Source organism: Vulpes vulpes, chromosome 4 (assembly GCF_048418805.1).
Source record: "Vulpes vulpes isolate BD-2025 chromosome 4, VulVul3, whole genome shotgun sequence".
NCBI lineage: Eukaryota > Metazoa > Chordata > Mammalia > Carnivora > Canidae > Vulpes > Vulpes vulpes.
In genome coordinates this window covers 52,135,003-52,156,889 of record NC_132783.1, presented here as the reverse complement: position 1 = coordinate 52,156,889, position 21,887 = coordinate 52,135,003, and the positions used below count along the sequence as shown (strand labels likewise).

The following is a 21,887-nucleotide window of genomic DNA, read 5'->3' as shown; positions in this document are numbered from 1 at the left end:
TGAGACTCTTATGTGTCATGACAGATACTATCACACCATGACGGTTGCCCTTAATTCCTATTATCCTTGCTTCCATAGAAAGTTTAATATTTTCTCTTTAGAAAGAAAAAGACCCTGAAATACACAAGCTAAGAAAAAAAGCTGATCATGAGGATATCCTTCCATAACCATTATTTTATACCATCTTTCTCTACCCTCTAGCAACTCTAAAAAATGTCCATTTATAAACCACACTTAGGCTAGTACCATCCATTCATCCCTTGGTGGAACCTGCTCTGCCTGTCCTTTTATAGTTGCCTATCTACACAGGATGAGGAGCCTTTGGGGTCAAGAAAAAATACCCATCCAAAGCTTGACACATTCTAGGTAAACAAGATTCTGGATTCCTGGTCCACACTGCAGAAGCCTTCAGTTAAGGGTGAAGGTAGTGTGTGTATAGAGGAGTCAGGTCTGAGCTTGCACTTGGGGGCTTTGGTGTCTTAGAGGCATGTGCATGATGCTTTTTCACAGTGAGAGATAAAGCCAGGTTGGGAAGAGGTGAGGAGTGGACTGCAGCCCAGGAGGTCCAGAAAGGCTCAGGTCTCACAACTATTGGGGTGGGCTTGACTTTTGGAGTTCTCTTTGCTCACTTTCTCACAGATGTTTACTTTTTCAGCAATATTTTTGCCTCTTGGTACTTAACAGTGTTTCCTAAAAATGATCTATCTACCTGTCTACCTACGTACCTATCTTCCTATTCATGGATATGTGTGAAAAATGCTCAAAACTAAATTACTTGTATATTTTATGTCTATATATTTTAGATGATTTGATTTCAAATGAAAATAGGTCATCCAATTTTGACAATTGTATCGTGAAGAAGTATTAAATTACTGAGGCAGCACTGAGTGATAGCAGAACCATTGTGCTTGCAGTACTAGCAGTTAGGTCAGGTTTTGACAAATCTTAATCTTGGGCAAATCTGTAACTACAAAACAATAAATGATAGTAGGCTTTTTGTTTCCATTATACTAAAAACTGATTGTGTGTATATTTGTACATAGAGAAAAGTCCTGTTGCGTTTTGTTTGTTTGTTTTTGTTTTGTTTTGTTTTTTTGAGAGAGAGAGAGTACTTGTGCATGGGTGAGGTTAGGGGGGAGGTGGAAGGAGGGGCAGAGGGAGAGAGAATCTTCTGCAGGCCCCATGCCCTGTGTGGAAGGCTCAATCTCATGACCCTGAGATCATGACTTGAGCCAAAATCAAGAGTCAGATGATCAACAAACTGAGCCACCCAGGTGGCCCATACTTGCTATTTTTAAGTGCAAGAATATGTTAAAAAAGATTTCCAGTTGGTGCAGCATTGAAAGTTATGGCTAATGACTTGTATGAAACATTTGTCTTCACAAAATTTTCATTTTTCCTTCATAGAGATGTATTTATATTAATAATTGTACACTAGGCATTAGATTTCCCCAAAGTTGGGCCTTTAACATATTCTTAATCATGTTTTTTATAATATATTTAAATAATTCTCACTGTTATATTACAAATTACTCTTCTTCCCAGATCCACTTTCAAGATTTAAAATAAAAATGTCAGAACAGAAAAAAACAACTTTGTTCTTTTATTTGAGGCTTTTTGTACAATTTTCAGTGTCCCTGTACCTGTGGTGCTATAGATCTTCCACTAGATGGCAGGGATACATCATTGCCATGGTTGAGGAAGGGCTATCATTGTAAGAACAGAAAGTTGGTTAAAATACTGTATGTGTTCATTGGATTTACAGGTCACACTTTTGAAATAAATACTGACACTTGCATTTCCATATGAAACCTACCAAACATTATTTTATGACTTCACTGTTTTCTTTTGGATTTCACAATGAATATCCTTTTAATTCACAGTGTAATCATGAATTCAAAATGCATAAAATACATTCTTTAATTCATAGCAAAATAAGGAACAAATGTTAGGACTCTTCATTTTAGTTACATGTGAAAAAATGACAAATACTTAAGAAATTATAGCTTTATGTGTGAACAGTGACACACATTTTCTATATTCTTCTAAAATAATTCAAGCAAATGTATTTAAAAATTTCATGTTCAGTTATTCTTTCCTTTTAGTGCAATAATAATAGTAATATGTATTTTTAATACTTATTTGGACCAAGGAACTGCTCTTAATTCTTCATATGTATTATCATATCCAGCCCTAAACTATTATAATATGAACCAAGTGATGCTGTTATTAATCCCATTTGTAAAAGAGGGCAATAAAGCATTGAGAGGATAAGCATCTTGCCTCAAAATACAGATAGTAGGTGGCAGAGATAGGATTTATTTTATTTTATTTTTTAAAAAGATTTTATTTATTTATTCATGAGAGACACAGAGAGAGAAGGCAGAGACACAGGCAGAGGGAGAAGCAGGCTCCATGCAGGGAGCCCGATGTGGGACTTGATCCCTGGTCATCAAGATCATGCCCTGGGCCAAAGGCAGGTGCTAAACTGCTGAGTCACCCAGGGATCCCCCAGGGAAAGGATTTAGATTTGGATTCTACCTTTGTTGTTGTTGTTGGTTTTTTTTCTGTCTAACTTCAAACCCTAGATGATTTGCGGAAAATGTAATAGATTTAAAATTATTTTTATTCTCTTTGCATTATTTCTGTGTAATGAAGTTAACACAGTTAATGCAGCCAATACTTGCTGCAGGTGGAGGCTGCAGCCTTCTGTAAGGGATACTTTTCAAAAAGAAACAAAATTAAAAAAAAAAAAGAAAATTTAGTGCTGGACTGAAAATGTGGTAGTATTTATTGATATGCTAATGAATGGTATCCACATCTTAACTGAAAGATATCTCATCTAGAAAGGAACTTTGGCACACAAAAAAAGATATTCATATTTAGAAGGAACCAAAGTATTTTGTCTAGTTCTTGGGGATTTAAGTTTACCTATAGAATATGGCTTTATTTATTAAGATGCTAAGGGTTTCTGAGTGACCAAGGGTATATTCTAATAAGTTAGATTCCAGTGTTTTCTGTATATTTGAATGGGGATATTTCAATTTGAAGGGAGAGGGGAGGATATATTAATAACTCTTGGCTTCAGTGGCTCAGAAGAAATTGGAGTTGGCTTAAATTATTACAGGAAACCAAAATATATCTGGAAAAAATTTGTTAAGCATTCACATTTATTATATATATTCAAGCTGCTTTAAAGATTTTCCTTCATTTTCCTCTATTGAGTTATTTTCTTGATAAAATAACACAGTCCAAATATTTTAAAAAGATTTTCTTGAAATAGGCTTTCTTTTTAGAAACTTTCCCTTCAGAATGTGGTATATAAATGAATAAATTTAGGATTTGTCATGATTTCTCCAGCTGTTTACACAATGACATTTAACTCCATATATATTTGTAAGATCACCCTGCTCTAAAAAAATTTATTAATGTGAGGATATATTCATATGTAATGGACATTCATATGTAATGGACAATACAATGGCTCTGGCATTATTACAGAAAGGAAAGTGGCTGAGTATATGAATAAAGATAAGCTAGGATATGTGATAGCAAATAACCTGCAAATCTTAGTGACTTTTAAACATTTTTTTTTAAGTTTTTTTTTTAATTTTTATTTATTTATGATAGTCACAGAGAGAGAGAGAGAGAGAGAGAGAGAGAGAGAGAGGCAGAGACACAGGCAGAGGGAGAAGCAGGCTCCATGCACCAGGAGCCCGACGTGGGATTCGATCCCGGGTCTCCAGGATCGTGCCCTGGGCCAAAGGCAGGCGCTAAACCGCTGCGCCACCCAGGGATCCCCTTAGTGACTTTTTAAAAAAGATTTTATTTATTTATTCACGAGACACACACACACACACACAGAGAGAGAGAGAGAGAGAGGCAGACATAGGCAGAGGGAAAAGCAGGCTCCATGCAGGAAGCCCGATGTGGGACTCGATCCTGGGACTCCAGGATCACGCCCTGAGCCAAAGGCTCAACTGCTGAGCCACCCAGGCATCCCTTAGTGACTTTTATAATACGGATTTATTTCTCACTCAGGTTATATGTTTGTTGTGGAAGATTCTGGGAGTTCTCTTTAATGTCTCATTCTGTGTCCAGGCTGTTCAGCCAGCTAACATTGCAAATATTGCCCTTTATCATGGCAAGAAAGAGATTTCTGGAGGTTCTCATTGCAGTAGTAAATGCTTTGACCTGTGAGAGACACATTTCACTTTCTCTCATAATTTATTGACTAGATCTAATCACTTGGCCCAAATTAGGCACAAAAGGCTCTAGGAAGTACAGTCTCTTCCTTGTGTCTGGAAGGTTTAGACTCAGACACATTTGGTGGACACTAATGACTATCATATTCTCAAAAAACTTAGTGTATCTCAGTTCTTTTAATTAACTGAGATTTCCTACTTGTCTTCTGCCTTCCTTTTAATGGACTGTTATTTATGTCTCACATTGAGCTGATTGTGGTGTTTGAGAAAGATTAAGACATCCTTGAAATTTCTCTTATTTTCAGTTTGGCATCCTGCTGCCTTTTTGTAGGAACTGTGAATGGGGTAGTAAAAACAAAAAACAAACAAAATAACCTCTAGTACTTCTTTGATGGAAGAATGGACCATATTTATTTTGAGGAAAAAAAAAGTTACTTGCAGATTATTAGCTTCTCATGTCATATTTAATTCTTGGCATGTTGAAATCCAGAACTTAGGTATTACTGACAATAGTTAAGTAGTCTAAGACTAATTAAACCCTATGTTAAGTAGCCAAGCACTTTGCTGTGCATTCACTTTCCTTTTGGGGCCTCCTGTTCTCTCCTTTATTAGCTTATTCTTTATTGATTCACTTATTTATCTAATTATTCACAGTTTCTTTAAATAAATATTTCTTGAGAACCTACTCTGAAGATACAAAGATGAAAAACACAGGCCTGGAAGATATTTGAGTTCTAGCTTGGGAGACATTAACATGATCTTGTCAATGTAACAGATTTAACAATTCTATTTTAAAATTCACAATGGGGGTGGTGTTTGATCCTGAATCACATTCAGGATGTGTGAATTCCTGTACATCTAATTTATTTTATTTTATTTTTTTTGTACACCTAATTTATATGGAGTCTAGCTTGCATATTTAATTGACATTATTAAATGTATAAACAACTTAAATATTTTTCTAATTTCTACCACTGAGGCCTAGCTGAAGGAACTCTAAGAGGCAGTGGGGAAAAAAAAAGTACATTCATGTTGAAAGAATCCATTCAAAACACCCCACTTTTACCATCTACCAGGCAAATGAACTCACTGGCCTGTTGGTGTATGTACTTTCACACTTATATTCTGTGGCATGGAGGTTGTTGGAGCTCAAAATTAAGAGCAAAGGAAGGATCATAATTAGAAGATCTAGTTCAATAAATGTTTCCTCCCAATTCTGAAATCCTAAATGAGACTTTCAAGTATGTAAAAAATGTTACTGGCTTTTAAGAGTTAAAATAATGATCTCAGCTTTTAGTTTAACTCATTGTCAATGGAATTAAAGATAATGGCAAACTACAAGGACATTTACTGAGAAAAGGGAGCCATTAATATTTGTAAGGAAATGGAGACCACAAATCATTCTTCTTAATCCTCATGCATTTTAAGAAGGAAAATCACAAGTATCACGCATTAAACATTGAATTACACTTGTTGATAACTAGTATATTAATTATAGATTAATACCCTAATGCCTTTATCGATTTTTCTAGTTACTAATGATACCTATCAATGTCTATTTTGTATCGCATATATGGTACCCACTATTTAGTTATTTGAATGAATAGGTTTCATTTTGCCTATTAAACCTCATTCATTTAAATGGAAGAAGTTTTGTACATATTAGCATTTCTTAGAGCATTTAGTATACTGCCTGGTATATAATAAATATGGGTGAATTAAAGATATAATTGTTGATTAGGTTGTGACATATGCTCATATAGATATGAATTAAAGCCTTTAGTACAATCATTGTATGTGGTGTGTTCATACACGTTTTTGATATTTTAATTTCTTTTACAAATGTTCACCTGTTTTTATGATCACTGTTTGATACAGCTCTGATTTTTGATGCTAAGTCCCTAATCAAGATCATACCAATTATGACATTTTCCCAGTAGAAATGTAATTCATTTTAGGATTGTCAGCCTATGGAATAGTTTAATAGTTTTCAGGATCATATCAGTACCATAGTTATGGACAGGACATATAGGGAGGAAAATAAATAGTCAATTATTAGAAATAGTTTTTGGAGAACCTATTAAAAATACAAGTTCTTGGTCAAATATGTCTAAAGTGATATTTTAAAAACTCCCTTGCATATTTTATCAAGCCTGATTCATTTCATTTTTTGTAAACTTGCAGATTCAGAATTGCCTTTAAGAAAGCATAATTGGATAAAATATTCCATTCATTTTTTTCTATTTTTGAGGATGAGTCATTTTCATTTAGAAGCTGTCACAGTTTGTATGTTTGGTGCGCAGAATTATGAATAGCTTATTCATTGAGTTAACTCACTTAGTGACTTGAAGACCACTTTGAGTAAATAAAGTTGCAGTATCGTAATTATTACCACTGGTCTTCATGCAGTACACATGAGATGTGCCTAGCACTTAAGTTTTCCTTTGTGATTTTTTTCCTGAAAGTGTCTTGATCCATAAGGACCATTTTAACAAAATATCCCAAACTCAGTAGCTTATAAATGACAGAAGTTTATATCTTACAGGTCTGGAGGCTTGGAAATCCAAGATAAAATTGCCAGAGTTGTTTCTGGATTATAACCAGCACCCTTTTAATGTGTCTCCCATAACAGAAGGGGCTAGGGAGCTGTCTGGAATCTCTTTTATACAGTCGATAATCCCATTCAGGAGGGCTCCACCCTTATTAAGCACCTCCCAGAGGCTCCATGTCCTAATACATGTCCTAATACCATCATTTCAGTATTTCAACATATGAGTTTTAGGAGAACCCAGACATTCAGAACACAACAATAAACAATAATGTTGTTAGCAATATTGAATTATATTTGTTTAAAACCTTTATTAAGAATAGTACATATTTCATTCTATTTCTATTTATCAAGAAAATGAGAAGAACAGTAGTAGAAGGCAATTAAAGATTTTTTTTCAGGGCAGCCCCAGTGGCACAGCGGTTTAGCGCCGCCTGCAGCCCAGGGTGTGATCCTGGAGACTGGGGATCGAATCCCACATCAGGCTCCTTGTATGGAACCTGCTTCTCCCTCTGCCTGTGTCTCTGCCTCTCTGTGTGTGTTTCTCATGAATAAATAAAAAAATCTTTATAAAAAAATAAAGATTTTTTTCATTAACCATATAACATCTAGGATAACCATAAGATGGTTTATATCCCTTCTAAAAATAAAAAAAATTTGGAAAATAAAGTTAGTTTACCTTTTTATTCTTGAGGTTAGAATGCAAAAATAATAATTTTGTTTTTAATTGAATCAAATTATCTTAATTTTCTGTGAAATGAAAACTGTTTTATGCCTTATTTAGGTAACCCCATGGGCTGGTATAGTTTTCATAGCCTGAGAGAGAATATTTATTGATTCGGAATCCATGACAAATCTGTGACCATCTGAACAGCTGCACAATCAATTTGTAACACAGAATTGACCTTGAGTAAAATAACTCCTTTTTTCTGAGGAGATAGTCATTGGAATTTGAAGCTTTTACATTATTCTAGTTAAACAATAAAGAAAAATTTATTTTTCCTAAGGTTATTATGTCATTTTGAAACATAACTTTAAACACATATTAATTTAAAAAAATAAATAAATTTTGACTTCCAAGTTCAAGAAATATACAATTATAGTAGACTTATGCCTAATATTAGGCTCTATGGCCAGTTTATATAAAAAATATAAATATTTTAACATCGATACTTTTTTAAAGATAATTTAAAAATTGAGACAAACTTATATAATTATCTCAAGCCATCATATTTGCAATGTTAGGATTAAAAAGGTGTGAATTTCAAATGAGTAGTGCGTGCATACTTCACACTTTTGCTATGTGATGATGTCTTTGTTTAAATTTATCATTCCTAAATTAGAGTAGCTATCATTATTATCACTTTTATAATTTAATACAGTGATCATTTCACTTCATTGCTAAAAGTTTGCTCTAAAAATGTCTTTTTTGTTTGTCTTTTATTGTTCTTAGCTTGTTATATGCAACCTGAAACAATGTTTTTTTGGCTTTGTCTCTTAGGCTCTTGATTATATATATTTGTAATTACCTTATAAAGTTATGATTTTAATATCTAACTAGTTGTCTTTAGCACTACCCAGTGCTTTCTGTGTGTGCGCCAGTGAGAAACACAAAGAAATATTTGGTCAAGAGCGACTCACATGAATCAGAGCTTTCATTAGACATCAAGAGGCACAAATGTAGCAGGTAGAGATGTGAAATACCTTCCCAGCTTCCCATGTCCTTTCTTTACTTGATGCACCCTGACTCAGATTGTTGGTTGAGATTTGAACTGGTTAATGTGTTCAATCACCTTATTTACATATTGGTACAAAACATCTCCATTGTTTTTTCTGACTATAGTCACTAAGCTGTACATTATATCTCCAGAACTTTTGTCTGATACCTGAAGTTTTAACATTAGGCCACATGAAATATCTCCATTTCATCTTCAGTAGTGTAGCATACATGAACTTTTTCCCTGGGCCATATCCCAGAAGTTTCTGTATTACAGTTTTATTTTTCTTAAGCAACCCTAGATAATTAGATACATTATGTTAAAAACAGTACATAGATGAGCTCTCTTACTAGTGAAAACCAATTAGTCTGCCAGTTTGTTTGTTTTCTAACAGGTATTTCGTTAGTATGTTTACAATGAGATTACACCAGGTCACCTGCCTTCTTACTTTCCAGAAAGTATACTCCATTTCCCTCATAACAGGGAAAGTAGATCACAGACCAGCTGCTTAACTCAGGCACGAACTATAAACTTCAAATGCTCTCCTCAAATTATCCATCCTGTCCTTGACACTCACTCCCAAAACGTTTGTGTTTTTACTCATCAGTCCTTTCATTTCCTCTGGTCTTAGATAACTTTCTGTGTGTGCATTCTTTCAAAGCAATCTTTTCTACTAGTCCTCTTGATTTTTACCTCTGACCTGCTATGTAACAGCATTTGATCAGTATGGTTCTTTTGTTTTATCTCCGGTTTCCTCTCCATCTCTTCATTACTGTCAGTTTACAGTACCACCAAGCTTCCATCGGTGAGAAAAACAAGTAAAAAATATTTTTTTTCTATGCCTGCTTGATACTAAAGTTCTCCATCCTGTTCCTTTTTTTCCCTACAAAGCAACAAGTTCTGAAAGAATAGCCTTTTCTTGCGATACTAATTTTCTCACTGTCCATAAACTCCTCAATTTCATAATTTCAGCTCCTGTAATATACAGGATGTTTTTCAACATTGCCACTGTTGACAGATTGTCCTTTAGTTCTTTGGTGGTGGTGGGTGTCTTGTGCATTGTATGTTTAATATTATCCTTGACCTTACCCATTACATGCCAGTAGAACCCTCAAGTTTTGACAACTGAAGATATCTCCAGGCATTGCCAAATATGCCATTGCAGGCAAAAATTGCCCTTGGTTGAGTACTGCTCTGAAGTCATAAGTGACTTTACCAATTTTCATATTCCCCCCTTTTTTTTTTGATCTTCACCTTTTATAACTTCTCTTCAGTTTCTAACACTGTTGAGGACTTCATTTGTATACTTATCACTTCTTTTCACAGGGTTAACTCTCCTCTCATTCTTATTCTCCTCCTTTCTCCTTACAGAATCCTTAATGGGTATCTTCTTATATACATTGTAAACACAGCTATTTACTTGCATTTGGTCCATGTCACTCTTGCCTTTATTTTTCACCTGTCCTATCTGAAAACTTAAGAGATAGATGAAGTCATTTGTGGATTCCACATAAAAGGCTGGGAATCTCTATTATATCAGAAATATGACAAAATCAATAAACATTGAAGAACATAATATATTGGAGTTATGGAAATAGAGTGAGGGCTTATGAAAGATCTATTTGCATAAGGGGAATAGCAAAAACTTCAAGGACCGAAGCTTTAGAGTGGAAATAGGGAAATATGCAGTGACTTGACATTTGCCCTAATAGTTAATGGCTCCTCTTTCTTTGTTTTCTGCCATTTATATTGCTATCCTGTTTTTATGCACATATGTGTCAGCCTCCTTTTAAGATATTTTAATAATTCTCAATCTCCTCTTCTGGAGAAGCAGCAATTACATCACTTAAGATAGGACCTCCTCATTAGTCAGTGTAATATACTGCAATAATAAATTTGACCTTCATGGCTACTACCCAACATTATACTTTTTTGTTTTTCATATTTTTGAAAAGTTTTTATTTTAATTCCAGTTAATTAACATACAGTGTTATATTCGTTTCAGGTTTACAATATAGAGGTTCAGCAATTCCATACATCCAGTGCTTGTCTTGACAAGTGCAGTCCTTAATCTCTATCACCTCTTTAACCTAGTCTCCTACCTCCTTTCCCTCTGGTAACCATCAGTTCTATATAATTAAGGACCTGTTTCTTGATTTCTCTCCCTCTCTCTTTTTTTCCTTTTGTTCATTTGTTTTGTTTCTTAAATTCCACACATGAGTGAAATCATATGATATTTGTCTTTCTTTGACTTATTTCGCTTAGCATTACTAAGCATTACTTACTCTCTAGCTCTATCCATGTTGTTGCAGATGGCAATATTTCATTCTTTTTAATGGCTGAATAATATTCCTGTGTGTGTACATATGTGTATCTCACATCTTCTTTACCCATCCATTGATCAATGGACATTTGAGCTGTTTCCATATTTTGGCAATTAAATAATGTTGCTATAAATATTGAGATGCATGTATCTCTTTGAGTTAATGTTTTTGTATATTTGGGGTAAGCTATTTACTCCAGTAGTACAATTGCTGGATCATAGGGTAGTTCTATTTTAACTTTTTGAGGAACCTCAAAAAAGTGCACAAGGGTTCTTTTTTCCCCACATCCTCATCAACACCTCTTATATTCTGTGTTGTTGATTTTAGCCATTCTGACAGGTGTGCAGTGATATTTTATTGTAGTTTTGATTTACATTTCCCTGATAGTAAGTGATAATGTGTCTGTTCATGTGTCTATTGGCCACATGCATGTTTTCGTTGGACAAATGTCTGTTCGTGTCTACTGACCATTTTTTACTTGGATTACTTGTTTGTTGGGCGTTGAATTTTATATGTTCTTTTTATATATTGGATACTAATCCTTTGTTGGATATATCATTTGCAGATATCTTCTCTCATTCCATTGGTTGCCTTTTGGTTTTGTTGATTGTTTCCTTCACTGTACAGATTTTTTTTTTTATTTTGATGTGGTCCTAATAGTTTGCTTTTGCTTTTGTTTTCCTTGCCTCAAGAGGCATACCTAGAAAAATGTTGCTACAACAGGTATCAAAGAGGTTTCTATGTTCTTTTCTAGGACTTTTTTTAACAATAAATTTATTTTTTATTGGTGTTCAATTTGCCAGCATACAGAATAGCACCTAGTGCTCATCCCGTCAAGTGCCCCTCTCAGTGCCCGTCACCCATTCACCCCCACCCTCCGCCCTCCTCCCCTTCTACCACCCCTAGTTCATTTCCCAAAGTGAGGAGTCTTCATGTTCTGTCTCCTTTCTGATATTTCCTACCCATTTCTTCTCCCTTCCCTTCTATTACCTTTCACTATTATTTATATTCCTCCAAATGAATGAGACCATATGTTTGTCCTTCTCCGATTGACTTATTTCACTCAGCATAATCCCCTCCAGTTCCACCCACGTTGAAGCAAATGGTGGGTATTTGTCATTTCTAATGGCTGAGTAATATCCCATGGTATACATAAACCACATCTTCTTTATCCATTCATCTTTCGATGGACCCCAAGGCTCCTTCCACAGTTTGGCTATTGTGGACATGGCTGCTAGAAACATCGGGGTGCAGGTGTCCTGGCGTTTCATTGCATCTGCATCTTTGGGGTAAATCCTCAGCAGTGCAACTGCTGGGTCATAGGGCAGGTCTATTGTTAACTCTTTGAGGAACCTCCACACAGTTTTCCAGAGTGGCTGCACCAGTTCACATTCCCACCAACAGTGTAAGAGGGTTCCCTTTCCTCTGCATCCTCTCCAACATTTGTGGTTTCCTGCCTTGTTAATTTTCCCCATTCTCACTGGTGTGAGGTGGTATCTCATTGTGGTTTTGATGTGTATTTCCCTGATGGCAAGTGATGCAGAGCATTTTCTCATGTGCGTGTAGGCCATGTCTATGTCTTCCTATGTGAGATTTCTGTTCATGTCTTTTGCCCATTTCATGATTGGATTGTATGTTTCTTTGGTGTTGAGTTTAATAAGTTCTTTATAGATCTTGGATACTAGCCCTTTATCTGATCTGTCATTTGCAAATCTCTTCTCCCATTCTGTAGGTTGTCATTTAGTTTTGTTGACTGTATCCTTTGCTGTGGAAAAGCTTCTTATCTTGATGAAGTCCCAATAGTTCATTTTTGCTTTTGTTTCATTTGCCTTCATGGATGTATCTTGCAAGAAGTTACTGTGAATGAGTTCAAAAAGGGTGTTGCCTGGGTTCTCCTCTAGGATTTTGATGGAATCTTGTCTCATATTTAGATCTTTCATCCATTATGAATTTATCTTTGTGTATGGTGCAAGAGAGTGGTCTAGTTTCATTCTTCTGCATGTGGATGTCCAATTTTCCCAGCACCATTTATTGAAGAGACTGTTTTTCTTCCAGTGGATAGTCTTTCCCCCTTTATCGAATATTAGATGACCATACATTTCTATGTAGAGTATCATGTCATCAGCGAAGAGGGAGAGTTTGTCTTCTTCTTTGCCAATTTGAATGCCTTTAATGTCTTTTTGTTGTCTGATTGCTGAGGCTAGGACTTCCAGTACTATGTTGAATAGCAGTGGTGAGAGTGGACACCCCTGTCTTGTTCCTGATCTTAGGGGAAAGGCTCCCAGTGCTTCCCCATTGAGAATTATATTTGCTGTGGGCTTTTCGTAGATGGCTTTTAAGATGTTGAGGAATGTTCCCTCTATCCCTACACTCTGAAGAGTTTTGATCAGGAATGGATGCTGTATTTTGTCAAATGCTTTCTCTGCATCTAATGAGAGGATCATATGGTTCTTGGTTTTTCTCTTGCTGATATGATGAATCACATTGATTGTTTTACAAGTGTTGAACCAGCCTTGTGTCCCGGGAATAAATCCTACTTGGTCATGGTGAATAATTTTCTTAATGTATTGTTGTATCCTATTGGCTAATATCTTTTTAATATTTGCATCCAAAAAACAAAAAGAAAAAGGATTTTTGCATCCATGTTCAACAGGGATATTGGTCTATAATTCTCCTTTTGGTGGGGTCTTTGTCTGGTTTTGGAATTAAGGTGATGCTGGCCTCATAGAATAAATTTGGAAGTCCTCCATTTCTTTCTATCTTTCCAAACAGCTTTAGTAGAATAGGTATGGTTTCTTCTTTAAACGTTTGATAGAATTCCCCAGGGAAGCCATCTGGCCCTGGAATTTTGTGACTTTGGAGGTTTTTGATGACTGCTTCAATTTCCTCCCTGGTTATTGGCCTGTTCAGGTTTTATATTTCTTCCTGCTCCAGTTTTGGTAATTTGTGGCTTTCCAGAAATGCTTCCATTTCTACTAGATTGCCTAATTTATTGGCGTATAGCTGTTAATAATATGTTTTTAAAATCGTTTGTATTTCCTTGGTGTTGGTAGTGATCTCTCCTTTTTAATTCATGGTTTTATTAATTTGAGTCTTCTCTCTTTTCTTTTTAATAAGGCTGGCTAATGGTTTATCTATCTTATTAATTATTTCAAAGAACCAACTCCTGGTTTTATTGATCTGTTCTACAGTTCTTCTGGTCTCGATTTCATTGAGTTCTGCTCGAATCTTTATTAACTCTCTTCCTCTGCTGGGTGTAGGATCTATTTGCTGTTTTTTCTATAGCACCTTTAGGTGTAAGGTTAGCTTTTATATTTGAGTTGTTTCCAGTTTCTGGATGGATGCTTGTATTGCGATGTATTTCCCCCTCAGGACTGCTTCTGTTGTATCCCAAAGATTTTGAATGGTTGTATCTTCATTCTCATTAGTTTCCATGAATCCTTTTAATTCTTCCTTAATTTCCTGGGTGACCCTTTCATCTTTTAGCAGGATGGTCCTTAACCTCCATGTGTTTGAGGTCCTTCCAAACTTCTTGTTGTGATTTAGTTCTAATTTCAAGGCATTATGGTCTGAGAATATGCAGGGGACAATCTCAATTTTGGTATCAGTTCAGACCTGATTTGTGACCCAGTATGTGGTCTATTCTGGAGAAAGTTCCAAGTGCCCTTGAGAAGAATGTGTGAGTTTGGATGTAAAGTTCTGTAGATATCTGTGAAATCCATCTGGTTCAGTGTAGCATGTAAAGCTCTCATTTCCTTGGATATGTTGTGTTTAGAAGACCTATCGAGTGTAGAAAGTGCTAGATTGAAGTCACCAAGTATAAGTGTATTATTATCTAAGTATGTCTTAACTTTGGTTATTAATTGATATATTTGGCAGCTCCCACATTTGGAGCATATATATTAATGATTGTTAAGTCCTCTTGTTGGATAGATCCTTTAATTAATTAATTTATTTTTAAATTTTTAAATTTATTTATGATAGTCACACACACACACAGAGAGAGAGAGAGAGAGAGAGAGAGAGAGGCAGAGACATAGGCAGAGGGAGAAGCAGGCTCCATGCACCGGGAGTCCGACGTGGGACTTGATCCTGGGTCTCCAGGATTGCGCCCTGGGCCAAAGGCAGGCGCCAAACCGCTGTACCACCCAGGGATCCCTGGATAGATCCTTTAAGTATGGTATAGTATTCCTCTTCATCTCTCACTACAGTCTTCTGGGTAAATTTTAGTTTATCTGATATAAGGATGGCTTACCCCTCCTTTCTTTTGAGGACCATTTGAATGGTAAATGGTTCTCCAACCTTCTATTTTCAGGTTGTAGGTGTCCTTCTGTCTAAAATGAGTCTCTTATAGACAGCAAATAGATGGGTCCTGCTTTTTTATCCATTCTGACACCCTGCGCCTTTTGATGGGGTCATTATTAAGCCCATTCACGTTCAGAGTTACTATTGAAAGATGTGCGTTTAGTGTCATCATGATATCTATTCAGTCCCTGTTTTTGTGGATTGTTCCATTGGACTTCTTCTTAAAGGGGAATTTTGAGAGTCCCCCTTAAAATTTCTTGGAGAGCTGGTTTGGAGGTCACATATTCTTTCAGTTCCTGCCTGTCTTGGAAACTCTTTATCTCTCCTTCCATTCTGAATGAGAGCCTTGCTGGATAAAGTATTCTTGGTTGCATGTTCTTCTCATTTAGGACCCTGAATATATCCTGCCAGCCCTTTCTGGCCTGCCTGGTCTCTGTGGAGAGGTCTGCTGTTACCCTAATACTTCTCCTCATAAAAGTCAGGGATTTCTTGTCTCTTGCTGCTTTAAAGATCTTCTCTTTATCTTTGGAATTTGCAAGCTTAACTATTAAATGTCGAGGTGTTGAACGGTTTTTATTGATTTTTAGGGGGGGATCTCTCTATTTCCTGGATCGGAATGCCTGTTTCCCTTCCCAGATTTGGAGAGTTTTCAGCCAGGATTTGTTCAAATACATATTCTGGACCTCTGTCCCTTTCTGCGCCCTCGGGAACCCCAATTAAACGTAGGTTTTTCTTCCTTAGGCTGTGATTTATTTCCCTTAATCTATCCTCATGGTCTTTTAATTGTTTATTCGTTTTTTCCTCATTTTCTCTCTTTGACATCAACTTGTCTTTTTTGTCACTCACTCGTTCTTCCACCTTGTTAACCCTCGTCATTAGGACTTCTAGTTTGGATTGCATCTCATTCAATTGATTTTTAATTTATGCCTGATTAGATCTAAATTCTGCAGTCCTTTATGCTGTTTTCTAGAGCCACCAGTAGCTGTATAATAGTGCTTCTGAATTGGGTTTCTGATACTGAATTGTAATACAGATTTTGTAAGTCTGTGGGAGAGAGGACTGTTTCTGATTCTTTCTTTTGAGGTAAGGTTTTCCTTCTAGTCATTTTGCTCAGTGCAGAGTGGTCAAAACAAGTTGTATTGGGAAAAGGAGAAAAAGAGCGGAGAGAAAGAAGGAAAGAATAGAGAAAAAGAAAAAAGAAAAAAGGAAGAAAAAAAGAGAAGAAAAAGAGAAAGAAAGAAAGGAAAAAAGGGGTGGGGGAAGCAAACAGAAATCAAAAAGAAAAAAAAAAGGACACGGGGGAGTATCCTCTGATTCTGTATACTGTAAGTCCCTTGACTTTTCCTGGAACTTTCCAGTGCTGCTTGGTCAATAATTTGTTTTTCCCCTGTTGGTCCAACTGGTCTTCTGGGGAAGGGGCCTGCTGTGCTGATTTTCAGGTGTTAGCCCTTGGGGGAGCTGCTCTGCCCCTGCCTGGTGCAGGGCTCAGTGGGGGTTGTTCACCCCGTGAGGCCCCAGGAGGAACAATCGCAGTGGCGGGGCCAGCTCTGCAGCCCTGGAGTCAGCCCCCACAGTAGCTCCAGGGCTCTCAGTCTGCAGGGCCTGGAGGCTCCGGGGCGGGCCACTGATCTGCTCAGCTCGGGGCAGGAGCGTCCTCGCTGTCCTGGGCCCTCCCGCCTCTGCCTGTCCCGGGGGAGGCCGGATCCTGGGCTGTGTCCCGGCGCCCTGTGCTCCGGGGCCTGCGCTGTTGGATTCGCGCTCCCGCCCCGCAGCCCCTTCCCGGAGCCGCCGCCCGAGCCCCTCCGAGCTGCTCCGGGTCCCGCCGAGCGCTGCAGCCCTTAGGGAGCTCGGCGCACTCTCCGGGGCGCAGGTGCCTGTTAGTGTCCCCGGGAGCCCGAGGGCATCCCCGCCCTCCTGGGTCCTGCTCTAACTCCCTGCGGGCCCCTTTCTTCCCGGGAAGGTTGGTGCAGCTCCTGCTCCTCCGGGACGGGGCTCTCCTGTCCTGGGGACACTCGCCCCGGCCTCAGCCCGGCTCCTCGCGGGGCCCCTCCCCCTTGGAGGCCTTTTGTGTCTTTATTTCCTTTCCCCATCTTCCTACCTGGATAGAAGCGCGAACTCTTCTCTCTGTAGCGTTCCAGCTGGTCTCTCTTTAAATCTCAGGCCGAATTCGTAGATTTTCAGGATGATTTGAAGGTTATCTAGGTAATTTGGTGGGGACAGGTGACTTGGGGACCCTACTCTTCCACCATGTTGCCCCTCCTCTCCCCTCTTTTCTAGGATTTTGATGGTTTCCTGCCTCACATTTAGGTCTTTCATCCATTTTGAATTTATTTCTGTGTATGGTGTAAGACAGTGGTCCAGTTTCATTCCTTTGTATGTTGCTGTCCAGTTTTCCTAACACCATTTGTTGAAGAGACTGTCCTTTTCCTATTAGATACTCTTTCCTGCTTTGTCATAGTTTAATTGACCATAGAGTTGTGGGTTTATATCTGTTTTTTTTTTTTTGTTGTTGTTGTTGTTGTTGTTCTGTTCCATTGAGTTATGTGCCTATTTTTGTGCCAGTATAATGCTGTTTTGATTACTACAGCTTTATAATATAACTTGAGTCTGGGATTGTGATGCTTTCAACTTTTCTTTTTCAATTGTGCTTTGGCTATTTGGGGTCTTTTGTGGATCTATACAAATTTTAGGATTATTTGTCTTAGTTCTTTGAAAAAATGCTGTTGGTATTTTGATATAGATTGCTTTAAATATATAGATGGCTTTGGGTAGAAATTTTAACAATATTTGTTTTCCCAATCTATGAGCATGGAATGCCTTTCCATTTTTTTATGTTGTCTTCATTTTCTTTCACCAGTGTATTATCGTTTTCAGTACAGGTCTTTTACCTCTTTTGTTAGGTTTATTCCTAGGTATCTGATTATTTTTGGTACAATTGTAAATGAGAATGTTTTCTAATTTCTTCTCTTTCATTTTTGATGTTTAGAAATGCAACAGGTTTCTAAACATTGATTTTGTATCTTGTGACTTTTCTGAATTTATCAGTTCTAGCAGCTTTTTGGTGGATTTTTTTGGGTTTTCTACATAATAGTATCATGCTTTCCTTATGACAGCAGCTTAAATTGAGCAAAAGACAGACAGTGACAAAAGTTGTGGGCATTATGCCAGCAGCATGTATTTGATCCTCAAGAAACTTGGCAACCATCAGAGAATCATACATTGCCCACCTCTGTCCTACTCTGTGGCCTTTGCAACTGCTCCTTCTGTTTTTTATCTTTCAGAGCTTCCTGTGGATTGTGCCTCAGGCTAGTTCTGGTCCAAGAGAAATTTATGGTGTCACAGTGTATGTGTGCCAGGGAGAGTGAAGAATATTAAGCACTTTAGAAGGGAAGAAAATCTATAAAATATCTTTATAGATTTACTAAAAATATAAAAAGGTAATAATTCTTAAATATGTAGTAAATTAATAAACAACTTTATATTTTCACACTTCTTTTTCCCCCAAACATGTTTTGTGCCTTCTAATCTTTAATACAAGAATATGCATTTTTTTGTTTGTGAACTTTGTCTAGAATAAAATACATTGCTTAAAAATCAAAGGCAAACTATTTCTCCTAACATACAAATATGATCAAAATAAACAAATTTATAAAATATGACTTCTTTTATGTCATACATGATTTTAAGTTTTTAAGCAAATAGGGTGTGATGAAAAGAATAGTGTGATTTGGAAGAAGGTACCAAATTGTAGTCATTTCCTTCTCTTGATAGTAATACTTTCTACCTCATAGAGTTAAAAGATCAGATAATATATGTGAATAGTTTCTGTAAATTTCAAAATGCTATATCAGTGTGAATGATGCTGAATTTTTATTAGTAACAAGGATCAAGCCAAAAACTAAGATAAAAATAATATTGCATTTTAAAGTGGTCATTTAGAAAGAAAAGATATTTTATTTATTTTTTATTTATTTTTTTTTCTAGAAAAAAATATTTTAAAAGCCAAACTCACATTTAAAATATATCTTACCATGATAGTAGGTTGAGTTGGCTCTTGTAAGCCACAACACAAACAGCCCTTAAGAAGTTCTTTATGAAAAAAAAAAAAAGAAAAAAAAAGTTCTTTATGTGTTAATGCTGTATTAGAATATTTTATTTACCTGGTTTCTCATTTGGTTAGTTTATGAAATGAATACATTTTTCAAAATCAATTTATATTGCTTAGAAAATATAATAGGGAAGTACATTTAAGATTTGCATATTTTACTATATTTATGTTACACTTTAATTAGAAAGTTTACTTGACCTAGTTATTTCTTGATTATGAAATTAAGAAAAAAGCATCTGCCCCTAAGATGCTTTCTTGACTATTTACAAATAAATTTTTTTTTCCATCCTTTGTTTTCATCAAAAAACAAGTTTAACTACTGTGGACATCATATATAATTCAGGACACTTATATAACCATCATAATCTGATAAATTACTACTTTAAAAGTATCTTCTGTGAAATTGCAAGATGTTTTTCAAAATGGTAATAGGCAATGACATCAAAGACAAAATTATGTTGAAAAAATGTGGAGTACCTTTAAATAAGGTACTTTAAAACAAATTTTGAACTATAGTGTATTTAGTAATAGTACTTGCTGTCCTAATTTAAGATTTCTAAACTTTTGTGAGAGAAAACTTTGTAATGCACTGAAGTTTTTGCTCTTGTCTTTCTTATTTCTTTCTTCATTCTTTTGAAAGAATACACCCACCAGTAGGGTTTTTAGCTTGAATATTTAGACTATATGGATTTGAATGGTAGGCAAGCAGCTGTCAGATAATTCATATCATGTATTAGGAACTAGTTGGGGTGAGACAGTATATCTCAGCATGCTGTTCCCTTCAGTAGATTTATGTTCCAAAGAAATGCAGATACATTAATATAAATAGTGATTTTCAATGAAAAGAAGATCAACCACCTAGCTATGGTTCATGAATCACAGTGATTCTCTTTCTTTTATTTTTTAATAATAATAACAGCATATAGAAACTATCACTGAGCCAAGTGGGTATAAGAGTACACTGAACTTAAAGATTTAACTTGACCCAGCAGTCCACTGGAAGTTGCTATAGCTGAGAAAAAAGAACTGAAGCAGAGATGCTGGGTTTACATTTAGAAAAAGAGAAAGGAACTACTAATGCATGCTTTTTTCCAATAGCATTCATCTCTCTAGGAAGTCCTGCATAACAAAAGGAAGTTGGGACACCATTAACTTTTATGAAGTGATACTATGATTTCTTGAAGGGAACTTACTGTTACACAGTTGGAAGCCTGTAAGGTCTGTTAACTTAAGAAGTTCAAAGACAAACCTCTGTTGTTCAGTATATAGTTTTGTTTTCTGTGTTTTGATTCAGTGCAGTGGGGTTGAACATAAAAGTGCTAAAATATCCAGCTTTTCATGATTTTCTCCCAGTTGTTGGAAGTAGACCACTAGGTAATTTTAAAGAAATCAGAACACTTGATCCATACAAATGATTTTTAAAGAAAGTGGTTTTTGTTCTTATAAAAGAACAACATAGAATAAAGTGACTTGCCAATTTTGACCCCGTGGCTTTTCTAAAAATTCCTATATTTATGTAAAATAATAATTTTTTCAAGATAAAATAGCAAATTATTCTGGTTCAATAAGCAAGTCTTATTTCAGTAAAGCAATTGGCAAAACCTGCATTAAGAATATTAAAAAGAAATACTTTAGCAAAAAAACCAAAGCAGGAATGCATAATAAAATCACAGAATTGCTTGGCATATAGCAGCCAAAACTGAAGAAAAAAATCAGAAGATAATTCTGTTAAATGGACTTAATTGTCCAGCAATATGAATTCTCACTTGAGCTCAGTGTTATCTAGGTGTCCAGGATAAGTGTTAGGTACTGTTTGAAAGGGATGAGGATGTTGTGATAAGCAGAAAGAGGAGGTCTCTTTATTTATGGTGGCTGAATTATATGATATTTAAAAAAAAGAAAGTATTGCTTTTAAAAAAATCTAGATTTTCTGTAAGGGTCATGGAATTCTTACATTTTAAAAATATGGGTCCCTTTTTTGCAAGGACAGCTAACTAGAATAGAAAAGAAATTACTGATTGTGGAATCTGACTATTACAGATCTAAGTAATGTATCAATGAACAGTCCACTAACAACTCTGAAAAATAGAAATGAAGTTGTATAATTGGCTTTTAATTATTGGTGAGATAGCACAAAGAGTCAAGTAAAATGAAACCAAATTATGGTGCAATGAAGAAGTAAATAAAATTCAGCTTTAAATATATTCATATATTCCTTCATTCATGTATTTAATAATTGATGTTTATGTAATTGATTTTGTAAACTCTGGAGATTCTGTTAAAATATCAGGGTCTAGGTCCCTAGAGCTCTTAGATAAAACAAAGTGAAATAGACAAAAAAATAAATTAGTAGATTAGGATAGTGGCACAAATGAGACAGATAAGTTCTTGAGTGTTCACAAAATGTTTCATAGGGTAGATAGTGGCTTTAAAAATTAGTTGGTATAAAAGTATAATTTTTTAAAAATTAAAAATATTACTTTAAACAGATGTCAAAGATTTATTCAAATTAAATTGTGAAGAAACCAGTGAAAATTAGAGCTGTCCAAACAGTATTTGAGCAACAGGTTATTTATAGGAAGTTTAATAAAGAAATACTAAAATAAGATAGTGTGATTATAAATCTGATTAATGTCTTACAGTGCGATAAACTTATATTTGAGATTATCTTTTTTACAA

The 21,887-nt window shown here is 35.9% G+C and overlaps 1 protein-coding gene across 5 annotated transcripts in view; it reads left to right on the top strand.

The window, feature by feature from the left end:
- Positions 1-21,887, top strand: part of CCSER1 (coiled-coil serine rich protein 1) — a 1,368,919-nt gene that overhangs the window by 175,780 nt on the left and 1,171,252 nt on the right. The gene's annotated exons all lie outside the window — the stretch shown is intronic.